Here is a 25,737-nt window from a genome sequence, read left to right as displayed (position 1 = left end):
AACTGAGTGAATCAATAATTTTGCTATTCACTATTATGCTTACCTTGGTCATTAATGTACTGACCACTTAGGACTTGGGTTTTTTTATATTTTCTTCGTTGTTTATGTTGCTATGCTTTAGTCCCGCACGCAAGGATTTCGTGAAATGGCGACCACGGAAGCCTTGGCTCCCCCACTGCCGGGCATGACACACTGATCAGGGGACCGAGTTCTGTAGTTTCCAAGACTCATTCTAATCATTGAGTACATCATGTTTTATTTGGATGAACAATATAAGTGGTTTCCCGTTGCTTTCCTCAATGGTGTTTTTGACGTTGACACCATTAGCGGAAATACCACCCCACCGGGGTCATATGCCTTTGCAAGCTCTCTCGCTGAGGGGCAAATTCTGCGCGAACTAACTTTCGTCTGGTTACTACCCTTCGACTGAATTAGAATGGGTGATTCTAACAGGGGTAATAATCATTCCTCCGACAAGCACAGCTTTAGGGGTCACTAGAAAGCACCAGCTCTTCCACTGCGTCAGGGTTTAGCCCATGGGAATGGTCGGTTCCAATATTTTTTTTTAATTACCGAGCACCCAAAAAAAAAACTTGACATATTTGATTTTATTAAAGCAGTTGACTTATGATTCTTACCACCTTCGGTTCCCTCTCTTCTCCCTTCCAGATCTTGCATCCACATCTGATGTAAGACTCAATAGTTACTTATAGGGCTAGGGTATAAACAGCAACAAGTGGAATATAGGAGTATAATAGGAGGGAATGGTCCCATAAAACACATCGAAACGCGATGCTTGGCAAAGATGGTCTTCGAAGGAAAAGTGAACGTAAATATGTATTGGGCAAAGGGCTCATGGAATGAGATGTTTATAACAACTAATGACAGGCGCCAAAATGGAGAGATATGTGACGTGAAAGCCGTTGAGCGACTGGAGATTTGAGTGTGGGACTTCATCAAACAAATCTCAGAATTGTGATTGAGACCTCGGCTCTTGGTGAAATTGTAATGGGATCAGACAAGCTGGCTGTCAATAGCCATTTATTGCGAATGGAGAACCGAGGAGTTGGATGAGGAAAACTAAGGATCAAGGCCCTTTCATTAACTTTTCCCTTTCACTTGGTCTTCTTCCTCGGTCCTTCCTTTTGCCCCTCACAACCCTCCCTCACCCTACCCCTAACTTCCTTCACAGCAAATCCCTGCCCCGGTGACCATTCTTTATCTCCTAACCCTCAAATATAAGTGAAATAGCTGTCAACATGAAGCTGGTCCTGCGGGCGCCCAACGTTGACGGATTCTCCGGCTAGCGATGGAACCCGGTGCGTTCCCCTCATCCCGCCCCTCGTCTCTCCTCGCTTCACAATTGATGCCATTTGACAACCCACCGACCCCGTCTTAATCTAAGAATTGATGGCCACTGACGATGGTGTTTTCATCTGTGGGTTTATCACAGTGGCGGCAGGCTTATTTTGGCCCGACGAGCACTCGATCCCGATACAGTAGGGGGTTTTCCCTAAATCAAAATACTTTCTTTTCAATTTTCATAATCTTGTACAAGATTAAAAATTAATATTATTTTTAATGCGACTCTCTCAAGTAAACGAGAGATGAACAAAACGTTGATAATATGAATGTATATTCGATCACCAAGCAATATTACATATCTGTATTTTAGAGTGTCCGTAAAACTTATGCACCGAATGTTCATCCGTAATGTTTTCGCTTTTTCAATTCTCTTTCCTTCGTTCATTTTTAGGAGCGGTCATTTTCTGAGTGACTGAGTTCGTTGGACGTCTCCATGAAGTGCGTGCGTCACTGTTCTTAAGAGATCGGGAGGAAATTAGGCCTACCGACGATTTGAGGAGTCTTCATAGGTAAGTGCCATAATAGAGCATTTGAGTGTGTAAATTATCGCCGACCGCCATGTTCAAGGTGAATTTTAACCGTGCCCTTGTGGGATAAAATTACATAGAAGGTCCTTCAATTAACCTTTCTGTGCCAATTATGCCAATTTGCTGTTGGTTCTAATATTTTTCAGCGGCCTTTATATTTTTTACCACAGACGGTACTCTTCAGATATTCAGTAAAGTTACACGAGACTTATTGCTATAGACTTATTATTATTATATTTGATTTTTCATTAAGTTTCCTTTTATTTTTATAATTTTCTGACTCTGCGTGCTGTTTTATGTGTAGTGTATCGGCTATGTTACTTACCTTAAAGCTACAATTATCATTATTAATAATATTTCAGAATCCTTTAATTTTTTCTTTCATTAGGAATTCCATATTTTATATCACGATAAGTTAGCATATTATGAAAGTTAGAGCACATAGTTTAGAGTTTTTTTATCTCGAAGTGTGGATATTCCTTCCACTGAAAATCGTAGTAAACCTTGCGCATTTGTCTTATTGAGTTTATTTTGTAATCGCAGCTTGTGAATTGATGTACTCCGTTAGGCATCCGCAAAAAGAAGAAAACGGGAATTTTACTGAGAAAATGTTTAATAATCTTGAAGCGTTATATTTAGTCCTTGGTAGATATAACGCATGCCATGTTTGAATCAATGTATAGAATTTGTTTTATGAAATGAAACATCCATAAATTGTTTCATAAATCTTGGCCATCAAAGGGATTAATGACTTTTAGGAGTATCTCAAGTCTATTAAATTATTTACCAATCTCGTCCATTTTTTCATTTCTCTCTGAAACAATGTTCCATACTTAATGGGATTCCTCATTGGTTATTGCCATTATTCATCTACATCTTACCTTAAGTACCCTAAGCTTAAAGTGTAATAAAAGGGTTAGATATAGCATTGACAACACATTAGGCCACTCGAAGTTAAAACATTTTTTCACCAGTAAAGTGATTCCTAATTGTTCCTTATTCTTGAAATGATATCTTAAATCTTTATGTCGTACACTTCAGCTATCTAATTTTATTTTAATGATTTCTCTGAAAGTATTTTCATGGGGCTGATCTTGCTTACATTTTCGATACCTTTGCTGAATACCTGCTTCCAATCTATGCAAGAGATTTAATCTGTGATTTAGCCTTCGCTCCGTGAGAAAATCTTGCTCCTCTTCCCTGCACACGATTTACTTCGGAAATTAAACTTACTCCGTGAGGATCTTATACATTAGAGACATATCCTAAGTGATCCCTAACTAGCGGAGAATAGCATGATTTTATATATATAATTTTCCCAGCATCTTCAAATACATTTTCGTAGCTTCTCCAAATATTAATCCTCATGTTTCGTTAGAGTAAAGTCGTAAGGGTAACCCTTAAATATTTCATCGTACCTGCATTTGCTATTTCGGTATTTTTGATGCTGTTGACGCTCGATAATTAACTGCTGCTCCCTTTGCTATGTATTCCTTCTTTATTTAAATAATTCAGCTTTATAATACCTAATTTTATGTGATATCTCACAATCTGTGGGAAGGACGCATGAAAGTTAGTGTTTGAGACGCTAGTCATGAAATAAGAATGAAAGAAATCTATAAAGAGGATATATTTATACATTTACGAAGCATAGAGACATACATTTCCTTTATTGGAAAAGTAAAGGCCGCTGTGTCATACAAAATATATTCGCTAGAAACAGTTTTTATTGGCGGTGTTAGTTTTCTACAAATACTTATACTTCACTTTTCCACGTAATCGTGTTTTACTTCTAAGCACTTTTCGTAACGCTGCACCAGGTTCTTCAAACTCTCAGAATAGAAGTTCGCCGCCTGGGAGGAGTGGAACCAGTTGACACAGGCGGTCTTGAGTTCCTCGCCGTCTTCATACCCTTTCCCACCTAGCCTCTGTTTCGAGTGCGAGAAGAGGAAATTGTCGGAAAAGGTCACGTCATCTCCGTATTCCCCAACCAACGTTCTTTGCTCTTGGTGTTCGTCGGTAAGCATTTTCGGTACCCAACTTGCACACCATTTGTGATAGTCGTATCCGAGTTTATCCGTAACAACCGTGTAAATATGGGTGCGTCCAACAAAAGGATGTTTATCAGTATTGAGCATTGATCATCAATCGTCGATCAGGTCGTAGGTCTCGGTCCACTTGTTGAACGATTACATCGGCCTGGATATTGGGACTGCCAATTCGCTCTCCATAATTCACATTTTTGAAGTCTCGACCCCATTTAGTCACGTCACTTTTCCTTCACTCAGTACTGTTGCTCATTTAACTAGGCACATCTCCTGATGAATCTGGACAGTTGATGATCCTTGTGCAAACAAAAATCGAATAATAGCACGGCCTTCACAACTGGCGGGAGCAACAATTTTCGCGGAAATTGTCATCTGCATTCACCGACAGGCAAACGACTACCGAATGAAAACAATTAATTCAGAGGCTTTCGAAATAATCAATAGATGACTCTGCATAATACAAATTCGTTCTGATCCGCCTATATTTAAATATAAAAAGTGGCCCTTGCATTTTAATATCCTTCGTATAATGAATAATGATCATATTTTATGTATAATGTAATGATTTGATAAAGAATTAATGCTATTTATCCCCTTTTGTTGTGCTCACGAATTAAGCAAGGAAAATAGCGTGTTCATAACTCATCCTATTCGGCAGTGTATTTATATATTTTTTTCAAGGTTTTCGACCTGTTATTTTAGCTAGGGGCGTGAGTTAGGACTTTTTTTGGAATTAAAATCGCCCAAATGATAATGTCGTAAGAATTTTAATCTAGTGTTGAGAGTTTGTCTTCTAGCGATTCCCAACCCAGATTTTTTGCAGTGCGTGTATGACGCTCCCTGTTTTTACTTAGCAATTGTCTTTACAATTTTGGTGAATATTCCCAGTATTCTTTTGAATTCCGGATTGGATGCACTTTTGGGATGACCTTGAATTCTCTTTACATTTCAAACGAAATTTCTTTAGATATTTTAGCGAAGATCTGTCACAATGACGAATCAGAAAAATTAGAATCAGTGCTCAGTTAACATACGAGGGTGGTCTGAAAAGTTTCTGACCTCAGAAAATTCCAGAAAAAATGTCTTGTATCTTTGTTGTGGTTGTCTGGAAAGCCACTTTCGTAAACGCCAAGGGTTTCCAACGACCTGAATTAGTCAAGGAATTACGACATTTTTCTGTTCAAACCTATAAAAATGATACCGGTACGTTTGTGGCTTTGCTTAACCTTAATGGTACCCCTATGAGTTACCGTGCCATTAATGACGTGATAATCATTAGTGGCTGTTGGGGTTAAATCTATAATTTATTGATTCATAGCTTTCCGATTGCGCATTCCAAGTACAAGAAGCTTTCCCATCAAAGGGAGCGTCTGGGAAGGCTTCAAAAAATAATGAAAGAAAGAAAAGATAGACTGCTTTGAAAGTAAAGATACCTACAAGTCGAAAAGAATACGCTTATTGAAAGCACGGAAAGAGAAATTCCTCAAAGATATTTTGGAATTCTATTTACAATAAATGATACTCGTTGAATTTGAGATTATTTTCTTTTCATTTCCGTAAAAAAAGTGAAATTTAGGCAAATACACCGCTGTTTTCTCCAAATACACGTTGCTCATGTAATTTTGCGTTTTCCACGGAAATTTGAATGAAAAATCTGTCACATCCGTGTCAAACACTTCCGGAAAATCGAGTTTGAGGACCGGTTAACCTGATGGAGGAACAACATTCAGATTTTTCGGACAAACTGATATCGCATTCACAGCTTGTTTTTGCCTTTACCGCCGAAACATCCCGGCGGTCCTTTCGTACTTTTCGCTACTCCCACGGATCGGCCTGGGCCGTGACGCAAAGACCCGCGCAAGAACCGGGGTGAGAGCCTGATTGATCCGATAGCACCGCAGGCGGTGAATTATTGCTTCGTCGCGGCGTATCGAAACGTAATCTCCGGCTCGGAGTGTAGATTAAAGCGGTGGCTACGGAATTAATTTCGCCCTTCAATCTCATTGAGCCGGGAAGACTCGGAAGGGAATGAGCGACGGGAGCGAGTATAAAAAGGGATCGCGGGACCCGTGTGACCTTCACCCTCCAGTGGTATATCCGGGCCGGGGAGTGCTCGCGGGGGGTGTGGCGTTCGTGTGGTCTCGCTGTTAATATAACACGTCTCTCTGCGTGTTCCGTTCGCTGTTTTGGCGCTACGTGCGTATCTCCCATAACACTTCTCTCTTATTTCCTCCGCTCCCCCTTTTTTTTCTCGGCCATATTTTTTCTACGGACCGCTCGTGATATGCCTGCGAAAAAGGTTTCCCGAGAAGGGGACCGCCCTCCATTCCATCCCCCAGCCAAGCTCGTCTCGATCGCTGGCGAAATTTTCTCGCTCTCCGGTGTAGGCAGAGAAATTTAATGTTCGTCCCCGCCGAAGCTACTTTCGAGTTGGGTCGGAAATCAAATTCTCACCGGTTGTGGAGATTTATCGTATATTATTTGTGAGGTGCTCTTACACTTCGATGCTAAGTGTAGGCGTCGGGAGGATGAGTCTTGGGTCAATCGCAGCGTACGAAGATTCCCTGAGAAAGAGGGAAACGATATTACAGCGAACCGTTGGAGAGGTTGGTCCTTTAAGGAAGACTCAATGAGTATTGGATGAGAATCCGCTCATTTTCTTCGTGGCATAAGGTAGATGTCCCAAGTGTATACATACCATTGGTACGAGAGATATTCTAAAGGGATGATATATTTAAAAAATAATAGATGCATATTAAATATCAACAGGACCCATAAAATGCTTAACTATTATGTGCACTTATTGAGAGATATAAAATACTAGTATACCCAAAAAATATTTAGAGTTTGGTCCAGAACGAAAAGGCACTTATAATCCTAATCGCTTATGTATAATTAGACAATTGAAATTAGTGATCGTGGATAATGGAGATAGCAAAGTGTGTACCGTTATCTTATTTCAGGAGTGAACAGGGAGGCTTAAGTTATATTTCACGTCATAATTACTCAGTAAGCAAATAATCGTTGATCACTGAAATGTTAAATGAAATACCTCGAATTTCTCTGAACTCGTAAGGGCTACGAATTTATAGTAACAATAAAATCAGAAATTTTGGTTTCCCTCCAACCCCATAAGTTTCATTTTCGTAATTTCTCTTTCACCTTTGTGATTCCAGGTTTATACATTTGTAAAGAAAAGAAAGTTATATTCTTGTCTATTTCTGTTCTATTATTAATATTTCTTGTTTGCCAATGTGATTCCGAGTCTACCCAGGGATTCGCGACACGTACGTATTTTTGAGCGCTGGTCTATAAATGTTCGCCTAGAAGTGAACCTCCGCGGTAGTTTCGCGTCCTCACATTCTCTCGCTACAACACTATTCCCCTCTCCCCGTCCCTCTCCCTTGGATGAACATTTCACGGACATCGACTCTCTGTTCTAGCTATATGCATTCTCGTATCTTAGGTATTGTATTTGATTTTTTAATTAGTTTCTCACGTTCGTTTGGTTTCCATTTTTTTAAATGGATCTGGAAAATTTATTACTGATGCTAAAATCTAGGGGTAGTAGGAATATTTACGGAGTAAGTGCCGCATGCCTTTGGAAATAGGTAATTTGCATTCCCCTCACGCATAGTAGGAGATATTACAACATGCTTCGAAGTCCTGAGGTGGGGTAGCCACCCTTGTATAAAAGGTGCCTTCAAGTTCTAAGGTCACGCAATTTTTTTTATTGTGACTGGAAATAGATAGAGATATGAGTTTGAGCTTAAAATGAATGGGCAATCATTATGAGTACGATAAAAATGACTGCACTTTGCGGTCCACAAGGTTCGTATAGCTGCCGCTTTATATTGAGAAGCGTTTTCAACCGTTAAATTGACTTCATGGTGCGGAAAAACCGCGTGTTTTTTCCACTTGCCTGGTTAACGCCAATAGAAATTCAACGTGAATTGAATGAGACATGCGGTGGTGATGCTATTTTTGTGGGAGATATTCGTTTGTGAGACGACAGTTCAAACAAGGCCAAAAGCCGTGTGAACAAGAATCCAAAGAAGGCTCAGCCACGGACCAGCGGGTTTTCCATGGGGCAAGAGGAACCGCTATCAAGGCATTCTTGAAGGCAATGAAATCCTGTCGTCAACATTGTAAAACAGTTGCACGCGTATGGAGAAATTAGTATGTTGAGAAGTACACAGAAGTTTCAACTTACTGGTATCGGTAAATTTGTCAGAATAAATGAAGAAACCTTAGCACTTGAAGGCACCCTCCATCTCTGCCCACTTTCGGCCTCAAGTTCCTTTACTACACGAAGGCACAATATCAGTTTTCTAATTAAGATGGGCGGGAACCGTAAGTAACTCTCGAGTTATTTTAAGTTCGTCTGCGGTGGCATAAAGGTGGTGAAAACCTATAAAATTCGAATCAGAATAATACATTTTTATTATTCTTAAATAATTGCTTGTAATGTAACCTTTTAAAAGTAACATGAAAATATTGAAAACCTAATTACAACACGGAAAAATGAATTAGCAACGTTATATCTCTAATGAACCTTCTTCATATTATGAAAAATTACCTTCAAGTGAATATATATATATATATATATATATATATATATATATATATATATATATATATATATATAATTTCTTCTCACTGGCTAATTTTCTTTATAATTCTCTCCGCTGTGTTCCTCATTTTAATAATGATATTCGGGAAAATAATGTGATAAAAATGATTGAATACCTTTTATACTCCTTTGTCATTATGGATATTCTTTCTTTCACGTCAACTTGATTGACTCCTCGGGGACGAAGTGTGAATGTTATTACCGTCTCGCTAGGGACAGCTCTATGAGTGCAAAGGTATTTGACCAAAAATATTATATGATAATTTGAAATGATCCCACGAGTGAATTTTATTTTTTTAAGATTTTGCCCTCAATTATTAGAATTTTTACATATTAAAATTTCATCAAATCAAATGCTTAGTATACTATTTAAATATGGGTTTCAAATAGTGTAGGTATCATTTCGTTATAATTGTCTTTATTGATAAACGTGTCCAGTGTATTTCACTTTAAAAAATGTCTTATAACGTATTCAATGGGCAATTTTATCATATTATCGTATCATATTCACGGGTTTTTAATCCGAGGATTTGTTTGTATCAGCTCTCCAATCTATCCAGTTCTCAGCCATTTTTTTCATTCCAATGTACTTAGCTCCCTGTACCAAAATTTTTCATTACTCGCTTCTCATAGTTCAAATCTCGATATTATCACATACGTTGTGAATAAAATAAACCCTAGTAGCCAGGTTAAAATAAAACTAAAATTTTTTTTACCAGCTTTATCGTTGGTATTCGATAAAATTGTCTCAAACAATTGCGTTCTTCAACTTTCACGTTGGTGTTTTTTTAATTTGTTAGCTTCTGGAGTGGATACCTTAAGGCAGTGTTTCTCAAACTTTGTTTATCAGCGAAGCTCCAACTTTATCCCATTTTGCTTCTGAAAGTTATTTCCTCTTAAAAAATTAACGAGTCCACCCACCGTCCAGTCTTCATCATTTACTGCCTGTATTAAAAAATTATTGAGATATAGCATTAAAGTTTGTCATCAATTCAGAGATCTGAAGATGTCAGCTCGTTATTCTCTCCATATTTTTGTCATTCCTATTCTATAAATCTAATTTAGTTAATGCTTCACAATAAATTGTTATTTCACAGGCTCGATCAGACCTGCAATTAGTTTCCTCATTATTTGAGACGTACATAGTAATCGTAATGTTTACGTATGGAAAATCACACTATTTACTCACGCATCCTTATGTCTACCATGTGGCTTTACAAGCAGGTTGATGGTTCCTTTGGTGACGGTCGAAAGAAGATGTTAAAAATACGGGCGTTCCTTGAAATTATTTTATACGCGGTTTCGGTAGTAGTAGTATTTAGGGGAGGCGACCCACAGCTGAGGTCATTTGCGCCATTAGGGATGGACAGGAAAGGATGAAGGGTGGAGAGAAACTCGGCGTCGGCATTAGCCTACTCTCTACGAACGGCGCCAAGGGGTCCGCAGCTAAACGTCCCATCCGACGGACGGCGTACTCACTCGAAGTGCCCTCCACAAAGAACCTCAAGTAGGGATCGAGATACCGCTGAAAAATATTCAACACCGCCGGGATTTGGACCCGGGCCCTCTGGGTGGAAAGCCAGTGGTTTCGGCTACTCTTCAAGTATATTTCGCAGCAGATCTGGTGGAGTTTATAAAGATATCATATAAATGTCAAGCCCGGTCTCACCAACATTTTTCACCTGCAAAAGGTGAAATTTCGACCAAAACAAATGATGTAAAATGATAAACCTAAGGCGCCGCTAAACCAAAGAATGTGCGATATTTATATGTCTCGTTCACGATGTGCGAAAAATGACTGAGATAATATTCCGATGCTGATCCAATAAGGAATTTGAAGTTTATTTATTTTTTTATTGGATTTCATTGCAGACTCTGCGATATCCTATTTCCGATATTGACCCTCGGCAGAATATATAGAGGTAAAGGGTACAGAGCCACTCAAATAAATTACCAATACTTTAAACTGATATTAATCCGAACATACCTAGCAGTTTTTTGAGGCTGTACTTCCGCTGAAATACAGTAATAATAACGTGCACTCACATTGCTCAGGAGAAAATGCTGATGGCGTAGCTGTCAGTCCTCACCTGCTTACGATGTAACGGAATTGATTCCCACTCTATGTGGATTTACCTCCCCGTAGAGGTTATGTGTGTTCAAGTACTAGTTCATTCCTCGCACGATAAACAAAACAAAATCAAACCTAATCATCCCTACTTTTTTAATTCAAAATCAAAATGTAATGCCTTACTCGCGCATAACCTTCATTGCATGATGCAAATGAGCATGCATGCGGTTAAGAGCACGCGTGTTTATGTAAATGTTCAAATTTAAGTGTTGATAATTATGTGTGAGTGCATATCTACGCATAAATGGCTTGTGTTCTGACATCCCCCGCCACCCACTTTTGCGGTGGTTAGCGGGATATTCTGTACTTCATTACGCATATATTCTGTACGTATGCATTACTAGATGCACATATTTGAGATTACCCATGTTGTTTTTTCATATTAGTCCTACGTAAAAGGCTAACAATGGCTGTTTTTGGATTTTATGCACCTTTTGTATAAGAATAAACAAATTTGTCGTTGCGATGTCGGTTGCGAATTCGTCAAAGTGCAAAATCGATGTATCGCCTCTTACGTATCACAATCGCTCGTCCCCAGTCTCCCGCCCACTATTCCCGAGTGGGAAGAAATCGTCATTTACCACCGCCGCGATCGCTAATCACCCGATTCGATCTCTTGCGTTCGATTTCGATCCTATGAAGAAATACCATTCGGTTTGCGATTGCGGCTCCCCTAAGAGTTTGTCTGGTAGATTTTTTTGACGATTAAATCGATTGCTCCGATGTGATCGGAATCGATTCTTTCCACCGAATCGGTCATCCTTGCAGGGAAGGACGTGGTCGAGATCCGTGGCGTGGCTTCATCTCCCCAGGGAGATTAGAGAAATGGAGGGTCGCGGAGGATAGATGGCAAGCCTGCCTTTCATTCCCTCCCCCCCTCCCCCTTCTCTCTCTCTTTCTATCCAAGTGGAGAACTTGCTCTTCCATTTGGCGTCAGTCCGACCTCGCTCGGAGGGAAAAGGGCATTTTTCACCTATTACTTATTTCTCACCGCGAAGGATTGTTCGTAGCTTTTTTTCGTTATATTTGTTTTATATTTCCTCTTGCTCCTTCACTACTTTTCAAGATCGTGAGATTATCTTGGGGAGCGCAAGGGTCCCTGCTTGGTCCGTTTGGTAATTGGGCGAAAGGGCAGCGGTCCCGTTTGGCGTATTAAGTTGGGGGGAAGTGGGGTACTAGCCTCCTTCCCTCCCCCCCTCCTTAGTTCGGTCGCCTTGGGACTCGTGTGAAGGATTTTGCGCAGCGGAAGGGAACGAAGGGATCTTGATAAAAAAGAAATAAGTAAAGATGTAGCCTCAAACTACGGTGGTTGGGACGAGAAAAACTTCCACGCCACATACCGTGCGCTTAAAGATTACAGTGTCTCTTCTTTTTAGATTTTCGCAGTTTTTTTTTAAATGTTGCTCGGCTACATCAACGTTTACCCTGCGAACCGCCGCAAGGGTTTGAGGCCGGAAATGACAGAACAAATTCTTGAAGAGTTCCCGTGTGTAATGGTAGAAAAAAAAGGTTTTCGGATAAAGCTGTTGATGTGCGTAACCTTGGTTTGGTGTCGATCGCCAGTTTTTCACGAAATGGACGAAAGTTTAAAAGACAGAATATTGAATAGTTCCACTTGCTCTACCAGTTAATTTCGAAACCAAAAAGGCATTTGTTCGTGGTATTGTTTTAGCACTGAAACCAGAATTGAATTTTGGTTGCTTCAACTCGTACCAGGTGAAGGGGGAATCGTATTCAATAAAAAAATAATGTCGATTTTCAGCACTGAAAACAGAAGTAAGTAGCAAGATACTTGTTTTCTCTCCGATTCTTGAAAAGAACTTTCAATTATACAGCTTAGCAGATGTTTAGACACTACTAATTATTTTTATTTATAGCCTACGGTATACCTATAACGGTAGCCTGCCGTTTAGGGTTCAAGGTTGTGGATTGACACAGACTGAACATCGCTACGCTCCTAAGCTTCGCTTAACAAGACTTATCCTTGTGCCCTGCTCTGGAATAAACCCTTCATTTATTCCGAATACTTTTTCTCTCCCGTCAGTTTATCGAAAATGCGTATCCTTAACTTCGCCCTACCTCGCTTACCTAAGTCCACCACTATGTCACAGTCTTCAACATTCTATCCTCAATCAAAATGCTCTACTTCCACCTTTTCGACCCCCTTTGGATATATCCCAAAAATCATATCCCCTCCCCCACCATTTCAGGTATTCATCGTTTATTTTCCTTTCCCTTCCATTTTATCTTTTCTATTCTTCTCCACATCCGTATCTCAAAATCTCCAATCTGCGACTACCATCCTGCTTCAATGGCCGTATTTCCGCGTCATACAAAACCTCGCTGTGTGCCAAAGTTTTCATAAATATTTTTTTAAATATCCTTACATTTTATCTATACCATTAATTCCCTCCTCTTTGACTAACGCAATTATTCTCCTGATAACCGAACCATATCAAACATCTGGTTCCATAGCATTTCCAAGGTTGGTTAGCGGTTTCAGCTGGTCTAGTTTTTGTCTCCCAATTTTGATGGTTCACTTGGCCGCACTTTTTCTCGAAACTCTGATTCTGATTCTCTACTATACACTGATTTTATTGTGAGCTCAGTGATAATTTTAGCAGACATTTAATTGTGATGCTAGCAACCATACTATTTTTGTAGGAAGACATCTTTAGTGGTTTTCCGGTAAGAAAATTAGCTCTCAGGCGTTAGAAACCGCAAACAGGTTGCAGATCTCTCAATTTACTCATGTTGGACTTAAGAAAAGTATTTATATAAATGCCAATGGTTTTATTAAGCAGTTAGTTCGCTGCACAGTATCGCCAAATCTCTGGTACCGTTCTCTGGCGCTATCCAGGGAATCATTTTTCCGAAATTCCTTTCCGTTTTCGGGACTCTAAACACTTGGCATATTACCTAATTTATAAGCTGTTTGGTCGTCAGAAATATATATATATATATATATATATAGTATATATAGTGTGTGTGCATATATATATATATATATATATATATATATATATATATGGGTCGCGGTAGTCCAGTGGGTAGAGCGTTGGACTACTGACCCGAGGGTCCCGGGTTCGATTCCCGGGTAAGGCACTCGGGGCACCTGTAGCTCCACCCAAGCTAAAATGATTTTTCGGGTACCAGGTCTTCCTGGGAAACCAAAACTGGCACAGGGAAAGGAACTGGCCCCCCTACCCTGATGTGTGAATTTTCACATGCCATATAGGGCTTAGTACTGGGTGATCTCTACCTTCACCTCCTAAACCGACCTTTGGGTTGATTACTGTGTTTATATATACATAAAACCATATATATATATATTTATTTATTTATCCATATGTATATGATTCATTTTACCATAAATGCTTATTTGAATTCGAGTAGAAACACTGGCGGCGTCGAAAACAAAAAAACGATACTGGCGACTTTGCAAAAATGGGCTGAATCGAAAAGAGAACTGTATTATTTAGAAGGGTTCATCTTCCATTAAAGTTTGAACATTCTCGTTCCAGTAACTGAAATAATAATCTCCTAAAAGGGCCTTTAATGATTCCGACTATTTCAGCAGTGAATACGAGTCCCTACGTCTCTTGAAGTCGAGATTCACTGACTTTCTTCCCAGTGTACTGGTCCAAAATCGAATTCATCCCAAAAGACTCGTATGCCACTATATGTTATGATAATTTGTTTCTCGCCCATTTAATTGCATTAACTTCTTTTTTAAATATTTCATGGTACAAAAAAATCATTTAAAAGAATTGCAGGATTAATGGTAGCAGGCACACTAATGGTAGATATGTGAAGGAAATATTAGTAAAGAATTCAATATAGAGCGGAACGCTCTATTGATCTGATACTTAGTTTATGCCAAGAGGGCGAAGGTAGATTTGAAATTAGCTGGACAGGGAGGTACGAGTCAGTCGTCGTCTACCTCCCTGTCCAGCTAATTTCAAATCTACCTTCGCCCTCTTGGCATAAACTAAGTATCAGATCAATAGAGCGTTCCGCTCTATATTGAACTCTTTACTAATATTTCCTTCACATATCTACCATAAGTGTGCCTGCTACCATTAATCCTGCAATTCTTTTAAGAGGTTTTGAGATGAGGTTTTAAATATGGTGAATGTAGAGAGGTCATCGCTGGGTAAAATCCGAAAAGGCAGCAAAAAAGGACGGAGGAAATGTTTAACTGCAGTGGTGGCTAGAAAAGGCCGTAGTATGATAAGGGAGAACTCTTGGAAATCGGGGTAGAGGAAGCGAACAGGCTTATTGGACATGGCAGATAAAATTAACAAACTAAAGAAGGAGATAACGTAGGCTAAACAAAAGAAATTGCCCTAGATTTGTAGAAAATGGGTAATTAGGGAATATCCTGATCCTGCCTTCGAATGGTAGAATTGCTCGAATGAATAAATACTGAAACAATTCGTCACTGGAAGTGTATGTGAGCATTCGTCTTTGTACTCGTATTTCCGTTTGAAAATTTTAATACGTATCCTCAACTGTTATTATCCAAGACGAGGAATTCCTCTCTCGTGTTCCCTTTATTGCCACGCTTCCCTAGTAAGCAACGTAGCATGATATATCGCTCGCTAATCTTATTTTTTCTCACTGGTGGATATATTTTCTGTGATTGTTTATGACTCCATAATAGCGTTGCAGTTGCGTATCGGTTGGTCAGAACTGTTGCCTCTTACGGCGGGAGGAAATTTGAGAGGAGTCCCCTGTAATTACAGTGTAGGGCTCACCTACGCGAAATCGTTGAGAGCACGGGAACTCCAGGTTGGAGCTGACCCTTGACCCGAATTTCCCCCCTTATCCTGCCTACTTCTTCCATGAGTCACGGAAGGCCGCCCTCTTTTTGCCCGACGCTCCTGAGCTATTCTCTACTTTGGACAGTCGTTGCTTTTTGGTAATTAGAAGAACGCTCATCTTTAGAGAGCACAAGCTAGGTCGAAAGAGAAAATTTTGAAATCTTCGGCGTTATATGTGAAGATTTAATCGTGTTTGATGGAGTCCTTAAGTAATTGCAGGAATAACGCAACTATGATTTTCTAGACCATTTAAATTCGGACATTCACCCCGACCAACTAATTTCTTGGTTGTGATCTGAACTCAGAGTTATTTAGCGTAACAATCGATCATCAATTGTTATAACTAGCGAATTTCACGTGTAAACTTGTCATTTTTTTCAATTCTGTGTGGCATAAAATTTAATATAAGATAATATTTATGTACACTTGTGCAAGCAATTTCAAAATGTGGAATTCAATAATAATTTAGTTTCGAAAGCTCTGTTAAAAAGTAAAAAAAAACTAATAACCTTACGTATGAATATTGTTACCCTTTTTATTTATTTTTATCGATTATTTTCATCATCAATGACTGATAAACGTGTAAAAAATATTAATTTTGATTTGCAATTTACTCTGACAACTAGCTTAAACTTATATAATGTCAAAAAAAATTAATTTCTTCTTTTGCTGGCAATTGGGCAAGGTATTGCTCAAATTTTCATAAGCTATTGGGTGAGCCGCCCTTTTTCTTTGCAAATATGTCGGTATAGGTTAGGTGCCGGGTGCAAATGAAGTCCCATGTTTAGTGAGAGTTAGGCTTATCGTGGCGCTCCTTGTCGAAGGGAGATGGGAGGTTTGAGCTATCCTAAATGTAACGGCAGGCTGATTTAAACTAAATATATCATCATGCCCCTCCGCCTTTCTAAATACCTCTATCATTGGAGATGTTACTTTGTAGCAGGCACTTATTGTTCCCAGGAGGACACATTCATACGTAACACAACGTTTGCTGAAGCGGTTGTCATTATCCTTATCGTCGTGATTTATTCACAACTCAGGATGAATATGGGTAAATTTAAAACTCCATACCGAATTGTTTTCCCTCTTGCTTTAACTGATAAGTAGGCAAGCCTCATTTTATTTACGTAAGAATTTTTTTTACATTAGCGTATTTGGTTAAAAGACCAGGAAGAAAATCCCGGAGGTCCGAGTGCTGGTCAGTTCAAATAGTGTTTTTTGAGAGAATATTTTACAACCTGCCCTAGGCCCACTTAATTAAAGTTGTGAGTTATTTTATCTTCGGTCGTAAACGTAGCTATTTTAAAAATTGTTAAGTCGCATGCAATTTAAGCAAGCGGTGAGGTAGTAGTTGTGCAGTCAAGGTGTGAGAGCTACAAGGGGCTCGTAAAATATCTCGCAGCTTCTAGAAACGGTCTCCAGAGAGGGCGATTTCAAATAATGTTCTACGATGATAGTTACCTCGGAAAAGTAGTTTGTTTGCTCAGTAATGACTCTCGACCTCTGGCCGTTATCAGTTTTTTCATCACTAACCCCTTATGGAGTCCACGCATAATTATGCTTCTGGCAATAATAGTAAGTTTCAAACAACAAACAACTCATGCTGAAGTGAAATTTATCGTCATCGTCATTAATATTCCCATTTTGGACCTTCTATGTCGGGAAGAGTCAGTGGTGGATCTTAGATGATCTAGAAGAGGAAGACATTTAAAAAAAAAATTACTACCTTTCCACATGCTAAGCAATTTAAAATCATGTTCATGTTTCAATATGTCACACTAATTTAGGGACAGAAAAATGTAACGAGGGACATTAATCAAAGATAGGTAATATTAATTTTTGGGGCACTACAGTTGAGCCAAATTTTTTTACAAAGAAATAAACGTACGTGAAGGAAAGTCATCGTTGAGCCATTGCAGTAATGGAATTAGAGATGTAATGGCAACTTTTACTGACAATAATATCTTCAGAGATCAATGGTATTGACAATATCATTTCAAAAGACTTATGCCAAATCGTTGGTGACCCATTCATATGTTTTAATCATTCTCCTGGAGAAAGTGTGGTCATTAATACATGCTTAATTCAAATTAACCGTTCATGTCTGAATTAGAAGCCTTCCCTCAGGCCCGAGTCGCCCTTTGGAGAACCCGACCAGCATTTTCAAGGGACGAGAAAAGTCCAAGGGGTCTAGGTTCCTTTTCGAAGTAGGGGGCATCGTCGTTCTTCACATTGCATGTTGGCACTTGAGGTCACCGGGGGTTTAAGTGACTCACGCCACGGCTCCGGGGCACCGACAATCCCTCTCGGGTCAAAGTTTTGAAGGTCGAACTTCTCCCCAAGTTTCTACCTCTCCGAGATTTTTCTTCCCTCGTTCCCCTCTCGACACAGGTAGATCGGAGTCGTGCGAAACTCCATTACATTAACACTAAATCCTGAGGAGCAGTGCGCCGAATGGCGATTTGAATTCAAGGCCAAAGGAAAGGAAAGGAAAATGTTCAACAAGGAACTGAGGTTAGATGAAGGAAGTGTTGAAATTTTAAATCTCAAACTTAAACAAAAACTCAAACAAAAATTTAAGTGTTGAATGTTTTAAAATTTTAAATCTCAAACAGCTGTCAAACCACCGATGAATATCTCTAACCTTTTTATTCTCCTTCTTACAATCATGCTTTTAGGCTCCTCCTTTTATTACGCCATCTTCCAACGTATTTGTGCTTCTTCTTTTGTAAGTAAATGAATCTCCTCTCTCCCCCCCAGCTTACGTAATTATCGGAGCTATCATTGTTGCATCAAACAGACACCTTTATCAGGGAAAACAGCGTCATTAGGTTTGCCAAACTCGTTTTCGTGGTGCAAAACTATTATCGTGGTCATTACAATATATCATTACGACTTCAATCACACGATTTCCTGAAATAAGTACTCTACCGTAATTATAGCTTATGTTTTTACTTTAAGGTAACATGTTGGATACAGTTAATTGAAACAACTATTTCGAGACTCTTCTTGCAGGTTGATAAATGCAACAATTTCAAAGTGCAAAAATGTTTCGCCTTGCCTGGGATTCGTACCCTATTTTTACAGAAGTACGTCGATATAGCGGTGCAGCGAAACAGCATTATTAAGTTTTCAGAGCAATTAATTCTTGATTTGCATAGAGTGAAAATGATTTCTTAATTTAGGCCTTTGATCGAATATGCTACACGCATTTTGGATCAATTTCAGAAGGCATAGAGTAGGTTGTCATTTAAAAAATAAGCAGTGAAGCCAACCGGTTTGTAAAAAACTTCCCTGAAAGAACACAGAGGATCACGCAGTATTTAAAAAAACTGTAATTGAAGTATTAAGACTCAATGCCAAGTAAAATACGTGGAATGTTTCAGTCAGGGGACATTACTCACTAAAATTCGGCATTAGATTGTAAGCCGCCGTTTGGGCGTATGCCAGAGGGCTTGTAATTTTCTCTTTGAATATCCTCTCCTCCCAAAATACGTTTAAATAATGGTGAATTCCAATGTTTTATTAAGCGTAGATGTAATGAATAGAAATGAACATTTTCGTAATATTCCGCACATTTCCATCATCGACCAATCGGTTTCGACTTTTCCTTCGTTATAAAGATACGACACTATAGCTTCATATATGCTGGCAGAGGTGGCTGTTATGAGGGCTATTTCTGTAATCCTCTGTCAATGGAGCTTTTAGATGACCTTTAATAATGACGGGGACGTCGAAACAGGTTGGGCGATAATTTAATAGTGTGGATTATTACAAAGTTTGCCATACCTACGGGCCCTTTCTCTGTTCGAATAAGGCCACCCTAGCCATTGTGGCTTGTATCTTGATGGTGGCAGATATTGCCGAAGATTTTATGCCTCAAAATTTTAACTACTCACTAATTGGATTGTGCAGAATATTAGCAACTTAATTTTTTTGCGCCAATTGAAGTTGGTGATGTACGCCATTTCATGCTAAGATGGTTTCGTCGAGGACTAATGTTTGTGGTTTTTTGTTTTTTTAGAAAATAAAGTTGTTATGCATTGTCACGACTTTAAAGTTTAAATAAAGGATATTGTACTGAAAATGCATTGCAATGGAGATTATTGCAATTCTTGTAAGGAAACTGACTGTTTGTTTATAATTACCATTCATGCAGGTCGACTGAATGCCTCCTCGATCGCCTTTGTTTTCAGTCGTATGATATACATGCAGCAGCTGCATTTCAGGAAATTTTTTAATAAGAAAACTTCCTTGGTCACGGTTTATGGTCTTTTTGTTAAAAATAGGAGCGTTAGAATTTACTGCCATTGAAAACCAAAATAAAATGAAACTTAAATTTGGTTGTAGTATTCCCGATCACGTAATAATGTGATCTTTTCGTATGCATATAGCATTTTTTCAGCAAAACTCAGTCGTGCACAGTCTGTATAATAAACATGCAATTTTGCCTGTCCTAAAAGTATTTTGAGTTAGCTATTTTTTTTTTGTAAATTCGTAAGTATCGAAGGCGTCACCTGCAAGTTTTCCTTTGGTACTGTAGGTAATTATAATGATTGTATTTATCCACAGGAAAATTGTTGGACGGATTTTGACAGGGAACTTAAGATGTGCACGAATTTATAATATGCGGTATGGAGAAAAGAAGAGAGTGGGCTTCTTAGACAGCATGAAGGCTGAAGTTATAAGTTACGAAGAAACGAAGAAATAATAAGGTAGGGCAAAAATGTTCCCGCGATACTTCCCAGAGGTTCATATGAGGGTGATACCGTTGAAATTGAATCAAGTTGAAATTATTCTAATATTGGCATTAAAGATTTTGAATTTTCCAACGCTAAAAAGATAAAACACCAACCTACAAGGATTCGGGATAACTTCATGCAGGCAGAGGGATTCAGAGGTTGTAATGAGGGCATTAAATGTAATTCTCCTATTGATTGATGTTGACTACGAAGGGACACTCGAAGTATGTAACCGGCAATATCTCCATCGGCCAACTAAAAAGAGTTGGGCGGGAAATATTTTGCCGAAAAAGATTCGAATTTAAATGCTTCTAGCTTTGCTATCAAACCTGAGCTCGTTCATTTTTTGGTATTATGTCCTTTTCCTTTCATTTCTATCAAAACCTCGTGCATTTTGAGTTAAGGCGTACTCAAGTGCACGATCTTGAGGATTTATGTGGCCGTCTCGGTTCATTTCTTTCTTCTGCCTTTGCGTGCACACAAAATCACTGCACTTTATCACTCTATGTTTAACTTTTTCTGTTATGTTATCTCATATGTTTGTCCTTTTCCTCTGGTGGTGGGTGAAATCAAAGCACAATACTCAAACACCCGTCGGTTCTATCAGAAATCTTATCAGTCAGGTATACTAGCGGTCTGACAGCTGTCTTGCAATGAAATGGTTTGTGGTTCGATTTATGTCCCCAACGAATTTCATTTTGCCTGTCGTCGGTAAACACGACTCCATCTTTCGTGTCTTAGTCTTGTGTTTGTCCTTCAAAGTTTGGCCCACATAAATGTCCTCTGCTGCATCACGTGGCACGTATAAAATTTCACTCATACTCTAGACTCATAAAGTAGAATTTTCTATTTCCGTATCTCCTAGCTGCATCGCATGACTCGCATTGTGCTTTTGCTAAATATTTCCGTAGTATTTCTACGGACACTTCCTTCAAAAACTGCAATAAACATCCAGTTACCCAAAGCTTCTAACTCGAAAGTGTGGGCTAAATAATGCGTGGAATTTACTCCTGTTCCTCGTGAGTATTTCGTGTCCTCAAGAATGCTTGTGAGAATTTTATCCGCGGAAAATTCCCGCAACCCGGTTTTAGGGACATAAATTCTTACTGTTTGCAAAGGGATAACTTCATGTGTGTCATACCTATCCCTCCCTCCACACGATAGCGCAAACAGAGCATCCAATCCGGCCTCGGGCGTGGCTCTTGGTTGTATTTTGGTGCAGGTCACGATAGAGTTGATCACCAGGTCAAAAATATGGTTTGTGTATCTTCGATGTATTTTAGGATGCTCATCACTGAGAATTGGCATCGTCGTACTATCAAATATAAATTTCAAACTATAATAAGTATTTAATGTTTTATACTTTTAAGTTTTTCACAATATTCCATCGCGAAAATAAAAAATCCGCCGTGCTTACGTGCGCGCCTATTTTCATTGTTGCACGTCCTTGTTTCGTATTAATACATAATTGACACTGGGTAGTTTAATGTAAAAATCATTGCACTATATCAACTCAAATTATAGAAAATGATAATGTGTATTTTCACTAGCGATTGACGAAATTTTCTCAAAGTTTCCGCAAGAATATGAATACTACGCCATTAATTTGTCTTTATTGACTCTTCGTGTACGTCCTTCACCCAGTGTAAAGGTAATGTTCATTGTTGATTCACTGAGTAAATAACACCAAGAGAGGAAATTCACATTCGAGCCTCTTAAAAGTGGTATTTTTCATACCGTATTTCAGATTTTTGAAATGGGGTATCTTACGCATTTAATTCCGTGTATGGGGCTATCGCGAAATGAGGTGCGTGTAAACATGATAGTGACTAGAATTAACGGTAGGTGGTTAGGTAACGCAAGAGCCTTTTAACTCTTAAAATGTATTTTTATTGTTAATTATGTCCTTTATTCTCTTTTTTTTAAATGTCGGCACGAATTTTCGTTGATTAAATAGTAATGATACTGTTGTTAAATTGTACGAATGAATTAAATATAATTCTGCCTTGAATGGAATTAAATTATTTATTAATTGTTCTGTAAATCCGTTTTACAAATCTTCAAATTATTACATAACTCGGTGGCGTATGTTGCATTTAACTTAATCGAGTTGGCATTTTTGGATGTATTCGCAAGTCGAGCATTCGCAAGGACTACATGATGAGGATTGCAGTGAAAATTTAAAGCGAAAAAAAACTATGGTAACTTTCTAATGTAGTCTACAAGCTGTAAAGCCTGAATACTCAGGGAAATAATACACAATGTGTTTAGCAAAATCAAGTACACCTGATTAAATATGAGCTTAATGACTATTACGCCATATTATATTGGACTTTGATAGGGGATTTAAAAAGGGGGACTGCTTGCCAATCATTCTTCTTCCAGTTCGCAAATGTTTTCGCACCAACCGGTATTTGAACTCTGAGTTATGATCGAATGCGTTGTAAGACTTCGGCGTAAGCCAATTACCTTCTTCTTTACACTACGCTCTACAAAGTGCGCGAAAGTATTTTGTTTCTCTTTACATACCTTCGATTTACGTCATAAATCCATGCCTTTCACGGGATTCTCTACGACGTTAAAAAAATATGTATGAAATATTTTTCACATTTTCTGCCAGCTTAGAGTGTTCACTTGTGCGGAAGATGAGAGGCATGGTGCCTAGGGTTGAAAATAGCTTTTTTCAATTGCTGAGTTTATTTTGGTTTAAGGCCTTGTGTTCATTCCAGTGTTTGAAAATGTGCCGCTTAAGTGGCATTCATAGCATGTACATATTTTATTTCCTTAAGCAACTTCCGCACTTTGGTTTGGATTTAAGAATACAAGGACCCGCGAAATCCACTATCGCAAAATCTTAATTACTCCTAGACTGAGCAAAATAATTATGCCTCCGAGACTGCGCAAAATATTTATTGCTCCAAGACTGCGCAAAATATACCCACGTGTCTTCCACCTATCAACGCCCCTCTCTCCCCTCCGCTGAAGTACTTATTTGTCATTTTTTTGGGTAGAAAACGTGATATGTAACTTAAAGGAAAATGTTGAAAGCAGCTATTTGCATGTTTTTTTCCCAGGGCAGTGGTGATAGTACTACTACTTTGATTTTTGTGTTCTTGATGCTCACATAGAAATTATGTGCGGTAAATATTTCTATAACCTATAACATTCATTTCATTTTGATGGCATTAAATCTGAATTACAATTCGAAGAGGAAGACAGCAATGATGATCGCGCCGCTCCTAGGTCACCCAACGATTGTTCGTGGAGAAAACCTTGACTCAACTTAACGAACATCTTGCCATTAATAGTTTAAGTTTGACATTGCTAACTCACCATGAACTTGATATGGCAAAGATTCACATTCTTTCAAAAAACATTTTTTTCAAGTTATTCGTTTTCCATTAATTTTTTGTTCAACCCAAGTTGTTGTTGAACACCCAGTGTTGTTATCGCATGCCGTCAAAGTTAATTTAGAAGTCTGAAAGCTTAAAAAGGGGTTCATATTTTGTTGTCACTCCATAAACTCTCCTTTATGATAATTCCATTTTGCCTTTATTGAACGCGGGACAAAGTTATCTTCTACCTGATGGTACCTTAGGTAAAAATTCCTCGAGCCGTTGTTGAGAAACTGGTTCTGAAACTCGAGTCTACAAGATTATTTGAAGAACGACATATTCACTTCACGAGATGAATTGCGGACCGATTATTGTTTAGATTGTATTAGTTTAGTTCCTCTTGATTCCGGAGGCAATGAAAAATATTCTCAATTGCCAAAAGTGCATTTGAATTTAAGAACCCTGCCACCAGCCGCGAGGTAAGAACACGTTTTTGGCTCAAGTCACGTAGCGGTTGTGTGCTCTGCCTAAGCCTCTTTCCTTGTCGTTGAAGCCTTACTAATGGGAAAACACGGTCCTTCCAGATCCCTCGCCCGTGTGCCGTGATCCCTCTGCAATATCTCGTTAAGAAAGAGCCCCTCACTAGTTAACCTGTGGCTTCGGAATGAACCGTAGACTTCCTACATAGATCGTATTTGTGTGAGTTGTTGACTACTCACGCTCTACCAGGCCCCCTAAGTTGCATTTTTGGCGAGAGAAAAAATAAATAGTATCGTAGTTTGCCGATTCGTGACGGCATGACCAACTTCTTTCTATCTTAATTTTTTTTCTTTTCTTTTTCCCATCTTCTGAATTTCTTCTCGTGGTTTTTAGTTGAAAATGAGACCTGCTATCGAAATTTTCCTGGTTTATTTAACTGGTACAGCCCAAAGAAAAGAAATATGGGATGGAATGAGGGAAGGCAGGAAGTATATGGATTTGAAGAATACCTTATTGTGATGATGTTTAAAGTGTATCTATTTTGTTCTGTGGTAGGCTGGGCTTAAAAATGTAACAGAGATACTACAGGATTCATCAAAAACCTACCTTGACCAGTAGATTAGTCTAAATAATACTCAAAGACCAAGCTTTTTTATGTATGTGTTCATTCCTCAATCACCTCTGCAGTTTCTTTGCAAGGACCATCGAGCACATCTAAAATTATTAAATTACTTCAGCGTTAATAAAAGTCGCCCCAATAATCGACAACATTATTTCAGAGCGTGCAATGTTATTTTGTTCGGGCTGATAATACGTATGTGATGGCATTATCGATTTTCTGTTTTTGGATACAGAATATTTTGCATTGGTGAGAAATAAAATGCATGGCCTGGTATCGACAATTTTCTCTCCCGAATATTGAAACGGTGTAGTCCAAAAGTTTTTTTTATAAATACGCATGCATGAAATATATTTGCAAAGACCATCGAGACGTTTAGAAATATGTATATGCCGTAAGTATGAAAATAAATTGCCCTAGTCATTTACGAAATTTAGTTCGGAGTGTAAAATGGTAAACGAAGTTGATAAACTACTGAAGCCTTAATTTTAATCAAATAAAGGGAGAAGAACTCCGGCGGCTTTAATATTATTTGAAGACAAGCAATTTTAAAACATTCAAAACTGTGATAATGATTCCTGGGATCTTTGAGTTCCATATTCTTTACGAGGGCCGCAAAAATCCCTGTTTAGGAACCACTGATGGACAGGTAGTTTGTTTCACACACGCAGTTGACCTTGGCGAGAAATAGTTTTCCATAAATCGGCCATTAATGTGTGCGGGTTCCCCTGTTCCGTGTGCTCCGACTCCTGGTTTGAGCGTAAATCTCCCCATTAATAACCGCATACTTTTGGCATTTGCTCCGGTTTGAATTTTCACTTTCCGAGGCCAACTAATGTGTAACCGGAGGAAGTCTTCCCCAATTTTTGCTTGATAGCATAAAAGGTATTTGTGAAAAAATGCGACACATGCGCTATTCTTTTTACGGGGCATGAAATTTTAGTTTATTTGTTCCCCATCACATCATTAGTTCTCGCTTTTGTTGGTTCAACATGTCTTCCCCCCCCTCGGTGGAACCTGTGCGTAGATTT

The 25,737-nt window shown here is 38.8% G+C and overlaps 1 protein-coding gene across 4 annotated transcripts in view; it reads left to right on the top strand.

Moving 5' to 3' along the window:
- The window catches only part of LOC139694958 (sodium/calcium exchanger 1-like), a 376,741-nt gene that overhangs the window by 130,242 nt on the left and 220,762 nt on the right, over positions 1-25,737 (top strand). For all 4 annotated transcript variants that reach the window (XM_071593494.1, XM_071593492.1, XM_071593493.1 and 1 more), the window contains exon 2: positions 1,757-1,874. The gene's annotated coding sequence lies outside the window, so the exon portion shown is untranslated. The remainder of the gene's footprint in view (positions 1-1,756; positions 1,875-25,737) is intronic.

Source organism: Hetaerina americana, unplaced genomic scaffold, assembly GCF_022747635.1.
Source record: "Hetaerina americana unplaced genomic scaffold, ioHetAmer1.1.p SCAF_6, whole genome shotgun sequence".
NCBI classification, from domain to species: domain Eukaryota; kingdom Metazoa; phylum Arthropoda; class Insecta; order Odonata; family Calopterygidae; genus Hetaerina; species Hetaerina americana.
The sequence above is the reverse complement of the archived record's forward strand: the minus strand, read 5'-3'. Positions and strand labels throughout refer to the sequence as shown.